The sequence below is a fragment of the Cajanus cajan genome, chromosome 9 (assembly GCF_000230855.2).
Source record: "Cajanus cajan strain Asha chromosome 9, NIPB_CcT2T_4, whole genome shotgun sequence".
Lineage (NCBI taxonomy): Eukaryota > Viridiplantae > Streptophyta > Magnoliopsida > Fabales > Fabaceae > Cajanus > Cajanus cajan.
The window spans coordinates 50,217,308-50,229,677 of NC_138525.1; positions in this window are offsets into that span (position 1 = coordinate 50,217,308).

Sequence of the window (12,370 nt, forward strand, 5' to 3'; positions counted from 1 at the left end):
TTTGAGGGCTTTTCAAGTCCTGTGTTCGGCCTTGGGGATAGAGGTGTCTCTGACCGTTTTTCTTCATTTTTACCAGTTAAAAATGGGTGTTCCTCCTTATGGCTTGATGTCCTTGAATGGGAGTAAGGCTGGGGGTCTTTTTTCCCTTTACTCCCAGTCGTATAAAAATTTTAAACATGAGTTTTTTCGGGTGGCGCTTGTGGACGTCGACCCGTTAGAGGATGGGGAATTCTATTTCAGTGAGTTGCCGAAGTTCCCCTTTTACTGGCGGCCGGTCCCGGCTAGATTTCACGGAGTGGGGGAGTTGCAATTGACGGCTTCAGAGTCGGCCGCCATTAAAAACCTTGAAGCACTTCCTCGCCCGCTGGATTGCAAGCTCGTCCTGTCGCTTGCGAACTCAGCGTACAAGGAGAGAGGCTTAGAGAGTGAGTATCCCGTCTTTCTTAGATTGTTAGGGTTTGTAAAAGCTTATTTTTCTTATGTGTATGTTCTTTGTGTTCGCAGGCATAATGGGCAGGAAAAAATGGCGTGAGTTGAAGCACCGCTACAACATCGCCGAGATCGAGGTTCCAGAGCCTCAAGAGAAGGAGGTTTCCCCCCTAAAGACGAACAGGAAAAGGAAGAGGGGGGGGAAGGAGGTCGGGGGGACCTCCGCCCCTCGGGATGCTGAGGAGGTAACCTCCAAAGCTACTGATGCTGACGCGGTGGACCTCACTGGGAGTCCGCCGGCCGAGGAGGCTCTGCAAGCGGCCACCGAGGAGATGGCTCAGGTCATTGAGCAGGTTGCTCAGGCTGCCGAGGTGGTGACCCAAGTTGTTGAGCAGGTCGCCAAGGCCGCCGTGGTGAGTACCTTGCTTTTTATTTTTTCTTCTATCTTCTATGTTGTTCTTTTTTCTTCTGACATAGGGCTATTTTCTGCAGGCAGGGGATGCTGCCGAGACCCCGGTGGCTCCAAGCTCGGAGGTGCCCGAGGCAGGTGCTCATGTTGCTGAGCAGGGGATGCCTGTTGCCGCTTCTACTGCAGCCGGGGCTCGCGAAAAGAGGTCGAGTTCCGAGGTCCCAACAGCTACGCCTGCAGTTTCGGCGCCGTCATCTGGTCCATCGTAGGGGGCCTCCCGGAGCCGATATATTGCCCACCGCTTCGGGAAGGACCGCTCTGAGGTGCGATTGGCCCATGTGAGTGCCTCAGCTGACATGGATTCGCTGTGGAGTGCGGGGGTGACCGTTGAGAAGTTTTTTCCCAAGGGTTCGCTAAGCTCGGAGGACCAGGGGATGATCGAAGAGGTCGGGCCCGTGGAAGGTCTTGACGCTGCCCAGATCTTTTTGCAGAGGTCTATGGCCATTGTGGACCACTGGAAGCATAAGTAGTCCAAGTAGCAGGAGGACCTGGTCAGACTGAGGGGCCGAGTTCAGCCCTTGAAGAAAGAAGCCAAGGCCTTGAGGGAGGAGAACAAAGCCTTAAAGGATGAGAACCGGGCCTTGGCGGGCGCTCTCGGGGACGCCAAGCTGCAGAACGAGGTTGAGCTTCAAGCTACTCGGAGGGAGGTGGAGAGGATCCGGAAGTCTTTGGAGATCGCTCTGAGATCTAACGAGGCTTATGCTGCTCAGGTTCGTGACTTGCAGGAACTCTCCAGCTCTTCCCGGGCTTGAGTGCGCGCCTTGGAGTACGAGGTCACCTCGCAGAAGGCTGAATTGGTGGCGGCGGTTGAGAAGCGTCTTTGCGACGAGGTCCTTCTTGGTGGGAAAGAAGAGGAGGTTGCCACTTTGAAGGTGGACCTCGCGAGGCTAGAGGAGGTGAAGGCGGGGCTAGAGAAGAAGCTCGAGGAGACTGAGTGGGCTGTCGTGTTTGAGCACAAGAGAGGATTCCTCAAGGCAGCTCGCCAGGCTAGGCTTCTCGCACCGGGGTTCAACTTCTCCGCCATGCACGTGGAGAAGGAGGTCCGCTTTGGGAAGCTGGTGAAGGAGGATGACCTCGAGGACAGCTCCAGTGAAAATGCCTCCGCCTAGGCCGCCCTTGTAATAGCTTAGTTTATTTTTCTCTGCTTGATTTTTTCTTTGAATTCATGTGTTGAACTCTGCAAACGTTGTTATGTATATATTTGTTGGTTGTTTGCCTTTGCGCTTTTGATGAGTTTGTTTTGACTTTTGATTTCGCGTTTACGCCTTAGGCTTGATTTTTTTTTGTTTGCGCGACTTGGAAAGCACGTTCAGCGTTTGCTGTGTATTTTTGTACTTTACACTTAGACCCGATTTAGGGCAAAGTGATTTGTTCCAAGGTTCAAATCTGACCTTGGACGAAATTGAGATGTTTCGCAGTGAGGTTCAAACTTGACCTCGAATGGATCATACGAGGTTCAAACTCGACCTTGAGTTGAGTATACCAAGGTTCGAACTCGACCTTGAGTTGATTATACCAAGGTTCGAACTCGACCTTGAGTGGATTATACCGAGGTTCGAACTCGACCTTGGATTGATTATGCCAAGGTTCGAACTCGACCTTGAATGGACTATACTGAGGTTCGAACTCGACCTTGGGCTGAAGTAGAATGAATCGTACGGAGGTTCGAACTCGACCTTGAGTGTGATATGAATAGTATCAAGGTTTGGACTCGACCTTGGATTTAAGCGAAACGTATTCAGGGTTCGTACTCGACCTTGATTAATAGCGAGATAAGTCAGACCAAGGTTCGAATTCGACCTCGACGTAAAGTAAAACATGTTGTGTCAAGGTTCGAACTCGACCTTGTCTTAGCATAAGACATTTTATGGTAAAATAATGTAAAGCTAAGTGAATATGAATGAAAAGAATGAGTTATTTTATTAATTGTGTATATGTGCCTCGTTAAAAACCTGATAGACTATGGCCCAGGCCAAGGAATCCAAGAGGTGATACCTTAAAAGAACCAAGAGGAATGGGATGATCTTAAAGACCTTTTTCATATATTTTGTACATAGTCTTTTGTATAGGTTATTTGTGCCTTTGTATTTGTGAGGCACTTTACTTGCTTTTTCTAGTGTTTGTATATTGATTTTAAGGTGGGCTACTTGGAGAGTTTAACTCCATTTAACCTCCCTAGTTGATACTTTCATTTTGTATTTTTTCAGTAGGGAAAATGGGGTGACATTTAGCAATGCTTGAGGGTGTGCTTAGAAATTGGGCCTGAGTTGGGCCTAGGCAAAATTTTGCATATTGGACTCATTTTGCTCCTAATTTTTCATAGATTTGATTTAGCTAGGTTTCATCATCATATGATGAACCTAACTAAACCAAATCAAAGATTTTCAAATTAATTCATGGAGCATTTTGAACCATGGGCCGCCTAGCTCATTCTTTCTCTTTGGTCGAATTTCTTAAGTAAACCTTCTTGAGTTTTGAAGCTTGTCTTGCAAGCTTCTAAACTCAAGTAAGGTTAGCTTACCTTACCATGGTTCTTAAGTGAACCATGGTCAAGGATTAGCTTCTCCTACAAGCTAGCTAAACCGTGGGAGTTTAACTAACCCTACCATGGTTCCTAGTGAACCATGGTTAAGGTTAGCTTCTCCTACAAGCTACCTTCCCCTATATATTTGATTTTCCTACACTTGTACTCACTTTTGACAAATTTGAGAAATATAATCTGAATTTCTCTCCCACTCAAGAGTCACAAAAACCGAAGAGAATCCTCACTCTAAGGATTCTCTCAAAGTGCTTCTACTTTTGGCTTGATTCCTAAAGCTTCCTTCACAAGTTTAAGGAGTGGCCGAACCTCCTTCATAGACTTCACCTCCATTGAAGCTTCTTCAAAGGAGATTTCAAAGATCTTAAGGAGTAAACCTCAAGGCATTTCGGTCCTTAGCATGGAGGAGTTGAAGTTCATCAATCTTCTTCAACTTAGCTCCATCATTTTTGGTATCTAGAGCCTAGTGCTCTTGAGGTTTTGTTCTAATTTTTTCTTCATTGAATCCGTGTTGTTCCTTCCTTATTTTGTCTTGAAATTGAGTTTGCTGTATGGATCTATGTTTTCTAAATTTTTTGATGGATCCTTATGTCACATGTGAAGTAATTGATTCATGATTTTTGCTTGTTCCTAATTCCTTGAATCAATTCGGTTTGTGCTTTAGGTTCATGTGCTTGTGCTTTTATTTTTGCTTGAGTCTCTCTATTCCTATAAGCATGAGTCCGTGATTGGACATTGACAATACTTAGTGTATGTTTTTGTTTTTGAATCATATGTTTTGTCTAGAGTCATGTGTAGTCCTTTGAATGTCATTGAATCCTAGACTAGCTTGTTTTAACCTAATTTTTGTTTTGTGTTGATTGTGTCCGAATTTGTTGTGTCTTTTGCTTATTAAATCTGTACCTTACCATATGTGCTTTTGATTTACATGTTTGAGTTCTTAATTTGCTATTAGTTCTAGCAAATTTCCTACAGTTAGGTTTCTATTATGTCATATTAAAAGTTTTGTCAAGATAAGTTCATAAACACTTTCCTATTAGGTTCCTTTGTGTTTTGTTGTGTGGCTGAACCTTATTGAAATTCTTTGAACTATAAAACAGAGGCAAAACAGAGGTGTATGTGTCCTAATTGCATGAGAAAAACAAAGAAAAATAGTGCTAAAAATTTGACCTAAAAATCCTACAAATAGTGAAGCACTAGTGAAAACATGCTTGTTGATACCTCTTGTTTTGTGTAAAATTTTTGCTGCAGTTTTTCTACCTTGAAACCGAGACTCCTAAGTGTTCAAAAGGCATTAAAACTCCTGAACATCAAAAGAAAAATAAGTGAAAAATATTTTGCTAAAAAGAAAAGAAAGAAAAAGCAAAAGAAAAAGCCAAATAGGAGTGAAAACTTGTTTGTATTGCTCTCGGTTTTGGTATTGTTTTGGCATTAAAATTTTGTGACCAGCCACATTAATTGAGTCTTATTTTTATTTCTAATCTTAGCTTTTAATTTTGTAATCCATTCTAGTGCCTTTCCTAGGATAATCTTTGTGTGCTAGCTTTCAAAATTTCCTTTAATTGTTGCTTGTCATTTTTTGTGGAACTCTTTCTAGTTTGTCACATTCTTTTCTACCATTTGGTGTAGCTATTCTAAATTGTTCTTTTTCAGTTTTAGCACTAATATTCTAGTCTTGAAGGTGGTTGAGTGCTTCTTAGAAGGTGTAGGAGGCCAAGGCAAAGGACATCCACTTGAAGGCTTTGGTGGTTGCTTAGGGAGTTTGTTCTCTCTTGGTGGCTAGGCTCTTGAAAACACCTAGAAGTGACTAACATCAAAGTTGCTTCTAAAGAGAGGAGTGAAACACCTTGTGAGGCTGCAGTTGGTGGCTGAATTGGAGCAACAAGAAACTAAACCATTTGTGAAAGTTTGTGAAAATTTAGAACAAATTTTAGTGACGGAAATTTTTGATTCTAAAACTAGTTTTCTTACAAAATCCGTGACTAAAATTTGCTTCTAATTAGTGGCAAATTTGTTTTACTTAAATTAGGTGCAGCCACTAAATTCATTTGATTGTGAATTTACATTTCATTTGGAGTGTGAATTTGCATTTCATTTGAAGAAAATTTGAATTTCATTTTCTTGTAATTTTTGATTTCCAAATTTTTGTACAAGGCCTTTATTAAGGAGTGTCTTGGAGTGTCTTTGGTGTATCTCCATCTCTCCTTAAGAGTTCTCATAGTAAATTTCGTTTAGCACTTGTGAGAGGGTCCTTGAAGGTCTTTGGTACCTCTCAAGCTCTCACTTAGGTTTAAATTGCTTACCACGCCTAGTTTATGTTTTCAAGCAATTTATGTTTTAAGCAATTTATGTTTTCAGTCATTTAAGTTTTCAAGCAATTTATGTTTTCTTGCTCTTTATGTTTTCAAGCATAATATAAATTGTACACATAGGCACTTGTTTGTTATTTTTCTTCAAGAAAAGTTCTTTGTGAAAATTGTTTTGTGCAAGACAAAAGTACAAGGGGGTTTAGAGATTTTTACTTGAAGATGCTTGGTTATTAAGTGGCTCTTTAGTAGCTCACCTCCCTCCAAAGTTCAATTTGTACTCTTAGACCTCCAAGTGCCAAGTCTAAGCACTTCAAAAATATTATTTTCATAAAAACTATTTTTGTTTGGAAAAATCTCTTGAATTAAAATGTCTCAAAATTCCTCCAATAGTGAAAGTGATGGCTCTCCAAAAAGTCTTTCTTACATCACTAAAGAGCTTAAATCACTTAAACTATGGAAAAAGCAAGAGTCCATTCAAAGAGAGAAGGAAAGAATTGAAAGAGAAGGACAACTTGCTTATCTTGAGGAAGAATTGAGAATTTTAAGGCAAGAGGAAGAAAAATTGAAAGAAGATATGAAGAAACATAGAAAAAAGAGTAGGAGTTCACATTCACAATACACATCTCCTAATGAAAGCCTTAATGTAGGTAACCATTATCAACCTTCCCCAAAAAGAACTATTAAACCTAGGGAATCCAAGGTGGATCTCCCTCAATTTTTTGGGAGGGATGATGTGGATGCCTACCTTGATTGGGAGATGAAGGTAGAACAACTCTTTGCTTGCCATAGGGTAAGTGAAGAAAGGAAAGTTCCTCTTGCAACCCTTAGCTTTCAAGGGCATGCAATGTATTGGTGGACCTCTTTGGAAAGAGAAAGACGTCTCCACAATGATCCTCCTATCCAATATTGGAATGATCTTAGGAGTGCATTGAGGAGGAGACACATTCCCTCTTACTATGGCAGGGAGCTTATGAATAAGCTCCAAAGGCTCCAACAAAAAGATATGTCTGTAGAACAGTACAGGCAACAAATGGAGCTTTACATGATGAGAGCTTGTATAAGGAAAGAGGAAGCCACTACAGTAGCCAGATTCATGAGTGGTCTTAACTTAGAGATTAGAGACCAAGTGGAGTTACTACCCTACAGGGACCTAAATGACTTGGTCCAACTTTGTGTAAGGGTAGAACAACAAATATTGAGAAAATCTTCTAAAAGAGAAAGCTCCCACTCTAGATCTCTTAAGAAAGACTACATGGAGGAAGAAAAACCTTTTGAAAAGAAAATTATTTCAGAACCCTCCAAAGAATTGGCTAAGAGGAAAGAGAAAAATAAAGATAAGGATAAAGATCTCATCACTCCACACACTAGCACAAAGACTAGTGATATTAAATGTTTCAAGTGTCTAGGGAGAGGCCATATTGCTTCTCAATGCCCTACAAAGAAAGTCATGATCTTAAGGGGGCATGACACTTATAGTAGTCAAGAAGAGACTACTACCTCCTCTTCTAGTGAGAGTGAGGTTGAAACAAAGCTTCAAAGATCCAAAGTGGAGCCAATTTATCCTTATGAAGGAGAGCTCCTAATGCTTAGGAGAATCCTTCATAATCAACCTAGTGGTACCCTATCACAAAGAGAGAACATCTTTCATACAAGATGTAATGTTTTAAATAATGCTTGTTCTCTTATTGTTGATAGTGGTTCATGGTGCAACTGTTGTAGCACTAGGTTGGTTAAAAAGTTGAGTCTAATTACTATGCCACATCCTCAACCTTATCATTTGCAATGGCTTAATAAGGATGGTGACATAGTAGTTGACCAACAAGTGAAGGTCAAGTTTTCCATTGGGAAGTATGAGGACCAAGCTTTATGTGATATAGTACCAATGGAAGCTTGTCATATTTTGTTAGGAAGACCATGGCAATTTGAAAAGAAAACTAAACATAATGGTCTTACTAATGAAATTTCCTTCACTCACAAGGAAAAGAAATTTGTACTTTATCCTCTCTCACCTCAACAAGTGGCTGAGGATCAAGAACAAATGAAAAACAAAAGAAAAGGAGAAAAGGTAGGGAAGAGTAAAGAGGAAGAAATATCCTCTAAGGGAATTATGTCTAAAGAGAATTGCTTTATCACTAAAGAACCTATGAAAACTATTCTCTTTATTCATAAAGACCTTAACTCTTACCCTCATGCTGCCACTAGTCTTGAAGAAGAGATTCACAAATCCATTATTTTTAAAGAAAAAGAATCTCAACTTCAAGATTTTGTGAAGGAGAAGTGGACTTCATTTAGTTCTACTTCTCATGCTACTTCCTTGGTGGTGCCCAAGGTAGATAGCCTTCCTTTTTGTAGGACTTGTCCTACCTTAGTTGTGTCAATAATGCACCCAATTTATGGAATATATTATTTGTTGGATATAACATATGAACCTTCAAGGTTCCTTGTGACCAATTCTTTTCATAACTATCCAACAAATATCATAATCCAAAATTGTTTAGGAAATTTCTTAGTAGTATTTTCCTTATTTTCTAAGAAATGCCTAGGTTACCACATAGGGTACTTTAGGCAAGATATTTTAGTTTTTAGGATTAAGTCTTTAGTGTGCTATAGTTTTAGTTTTAGCACATTTTTAGGATTTAGAAATATACCTAGTCTATGTTTAGGAGAGGATCCTATTCATTATGTTATTAGGTCTAGTATCATAGATTTCTTTAGGTTCCGTGAAAGGATTCCTATTAGGATATACCTTTCACATTTATTTGTTGAAAATATCACCTCTCATGAATTTTATTATATATTTGTAGGTGTGGCCAATAATCATGAAGACCCTCGAGATTTGAGGTCAAATCCTTTTCAAGAGGGAGGGGATGATAGACTATGGCCCAGGCCAAGGAATCCAAGAGGTGATACCTTAAAAGAACCAAGAGGAATGGGATGATCTTAAAGACCTTTTTCATATATTTTGTACATAGTCTTTTGTATAGGTTATTTTTGCCTTTGTATTTGTGAGGCACTTTACTTGCTTTTTCTAGTGTTTGTATATTGATTTTAAGGTGGGCTACTTGGAGAGTTTAACTCCATTTAACCTCCCTAGTTGATACTTTCATTTTGTATTTTTTCAGTAGGGAAAAGGGGGAGACATTTAGCAATGCTTGAGGGTGTGCTTAGAAATTGGGCCTGAGTTGGGCCTAGGCAAAATTTTGCATATTGGACTCATTTTGCTCCTAATTTTTCATAGATTTGATTTAGCTAGGTTTCATCATCATATGATGAACCTAACTAAACCAAATCAAAGATTTTCAAATTAATTCATGGAGCATTTTGAACCATGGGCCGCCTAGCTCATTCTTTCTCTTTGGCCGAATTTCTTAAGTAAACCTTCTTGAGTTTTGAAGCTTGTCTTGCAAGCTTCTAAACTCAAGTAAGGTTAGCTTACCTTACCATGGTTCTTAAGTGAACCATGGTCAAGGATTAGCTTCTCCTATAAGCTAGCTAAACCGTGGGAGTTTAACTAACCCTACCATGGTTCCTAGTGAACCATGGTTAAGGTTAGCTTCTCCTACAAGCTACCTTCCCCTATATATTTGATTTTCCTACACTTGTACTCACTTTTGACAAATTTGAGAAATATAATCTGAATTTCTCTCCCACTCAAGAGTCACAAAAACCGAAGAGAATCCTCACTCTAAGGATTCTCTCAAAGTTCTTCTACTTTTGGCTTGATTCCTAAAGCTTCCTTCACAAGTTTAAGGAGTGGCCGAACCTCCTTCATAGACTTCACCTCCATTGAAGCTTCTTCAAAGGAGATTTCAGAGATCTTAAGGAGTAAACCTCAAGGCATTTCGGTCCTTAGCATGGAGGAGTTGAAGTTCATCAATCTTCTTCAACTTAGCTCCATCAAAACCCTCTCAGCCAAAACCCATTTTTCTATTTTTTGGGACAAAAGACTGAGGCGGGAAAAGAGTGCACAGCTCATTCTTACAAGTTCAGCTGAAATAAAACTTGAGATGTGTGGCATTCCAAGTTCGTGGTATGGGCTTTCCGCTGAGTTCTTCTAACCGGTATGCTCCGTTTTTCAAGTCCTCTACAACTCGGAATGGGCCACCCCAGGTGGGTGCGAGTTTTCCATCTGACGTGTCTTTCCGTGCTTCACCTAATAATCACCACACCAAGTTGCCAACTCGGAAAGAGCGAGGTCGCACTCGCGTGTTGTATCTTCTGGAAGCTCGGAGCTTGCAGGCTTCTTCGTGGATTTGAGCTTCGTCTCTGAGCTCGTCAACTAAGTCGAGGTCAGCTGCTAACTCTTGAGCGTTATGCTCGCTGTTGAAGACTTGGCGTCGGTGAGATGTCTCTCCGATTTCTACTAAAATCATTGCGTCAGCTCCGTAAGTCAGCCTGTAAGGCGTTTCTTGCATTATTGATTGTGGGGTGAAATGATACGCCTAGAGGATGTTGGGAAGCTCTTCAGCCCACTGTCCTTTAGCGTTCCCCAGCCGCTTCTTAAGTTCTCGGAGGATGACCTTGTTGGCGGCTTCGGCCTGACCATTGGTCTGGGGGTGTTCCACCGAGGTTGGGAGATGCTTGATACCGAGCTCACGGAGGAAGTCCTCGAAGCTTTGTGCGATGAACTGCCTGCCGTTGTCGGTAACGAGGGTGTGAGGGATTCCGAATCTGCAAACAATATTCCTCCAGGTGAATCTCTGTACATTTTTGGTGGTGATTTTGGCGAGTGAGCATGCCTCGATCCACTTGGTGAAGTAGTCGATCGCCACTAAGAGGAACTTGAGTTGACCTTTCGCGGGGGGGAATGACCCGAGAATGTCCATTCCCCACTAGGAAAAAGGCCATGACGACATCATCTGGTGAAGAGTTTCGGGTGGTTGCCGATGTGTGTTGCCGAACTGCTGGCATTCTTTGCACCTTTGTACGTAGTCCTGACAATCCGATTCCAAAGTGGGCCAGTAGTATCCTGCTCGGAGTACTCTGGTCGGCATTGAGCGTGCCCTGGAATGCATGCCACATATGCCTCGGTGGATCTCCTCAATGACATAGGCTGCCTGAGGTGCAGTTAAGCATTTGAGCAGTGGGGTGGAGATGCCACACTTGAACAATTCGTCACCGACAATCACGAACTTGGCCGACCTCAACCTCATCTTTCGAGCTTCGTCCCTATCTTTGGGCAAAACTCCTGCCTTCAAGTAGCTCCAGATGCCTGTCATCCATCCCTGGTCTTCGCTGTTGCTGGTGTTGATGACCTTGTCGTCTAGGCTAGGTGAGTGCAAAGTCTCCTGGATGATGGTTCGATGTTGTCCAGGGCGTTTGGTGTTGGCGAGCTTTGATAGAAGGTCGGCTCTGGTGTTATGTTCTCGCGGTACATGTTGTATAGTGAACTCGTCGAAGGACGAGATCTGTTGTGATGCCATGTGGAAATACCGCTGTAGGAGAATGTCCTTGGCCTGGTATGTTCTGCTAAGCTGCTCTACCATGAGTTTTGAGTCGCTGTTGCAACTCACTCTCCGAGCCCCGAGGTCATGAGCCAACCTTAGCCTTGCGAGAAGCACCTTATACTCTGTCTGGTTGTTGGTCACCTTGAAGCTAAACTTGAGGGATTTCTCCAGAGTGACTTGGTTCGGTCCTTCCAAGATGATACTTGCACCACCACCCTTAGAGTTGGAGGACCCGTCAACGTGTAAAGTCCATACCTGTGGTTCTTCGACTGAGGTAGACGTGAGTTCGGCTATGAAGTCGGCCAGATATTGAGCTTTCAGGGCGCCACGACTTTCGTACTGGATGCCGAACTTGGACAATTCTACCGACCAGGCTATCATCCGTCCGGCGAGCTTCGGTTTTCTCAGGATCTGCTTGATTGGATAGTCGGTCTTGACGACCTTGGTGACTTTGGAAGTAAGGTCGGAGACGCCTGGCTGTCGTGACAAGTGCCAGTGCGAGCTTTTTGATGGTCTGATATCGTTTCTCCGTGTCTTGGAGGACTCGGCTGATAAAATAGATCGGCGTCTGTGTTTTTTGGTGCTCCTGCACTATAACCGCGCTGATTGCGCTTTCTGCCACCGCCAGGTAGAGGAGGAGGTTGGCTTTGTGATCTGGCTTCTAAATGATTGGCGGAGTAGTGAGGAATGTTTTGAAGCTTTTGAAAGCCTCCTCGCATTGGTCCGTCCATTCGAGATTTTTTAACTTGCGCAGCAGGGTGAAGATGGTCCCTGCCTTGTCCGCCAACCTGGGGATAAAACGGGAAAGGGAGACCAACCTTCCTGCCAGACTGATAGACCATGGACCAAGGGTCCAGTGACTAGAGCTATGGCTAGAAGAATACAGGAAGAGTTGGACCTTGTGAAGACTAGTGGGCTTGTCAGGCCCAAGGTAATCTTCACTTGGAATGCTCTATCATGAAGAGAAGGCCTAGTTCTACTTGTTTATATTGTACAGTTTATACATAGTCTTTTGTATAGGTTATTTTTGCCTTTGTATTTGTGAGGCACTTTATTTGCTTTTCCTAGTGTTTGTATATTGATTTTGAGGTAGGTTACTTGGAGAGTTTTACTCCATTTAACCTCCCTAGTTGATACATTCATCTTGTATTTTTTCAGTAGGGAAAAAGGGGTGACA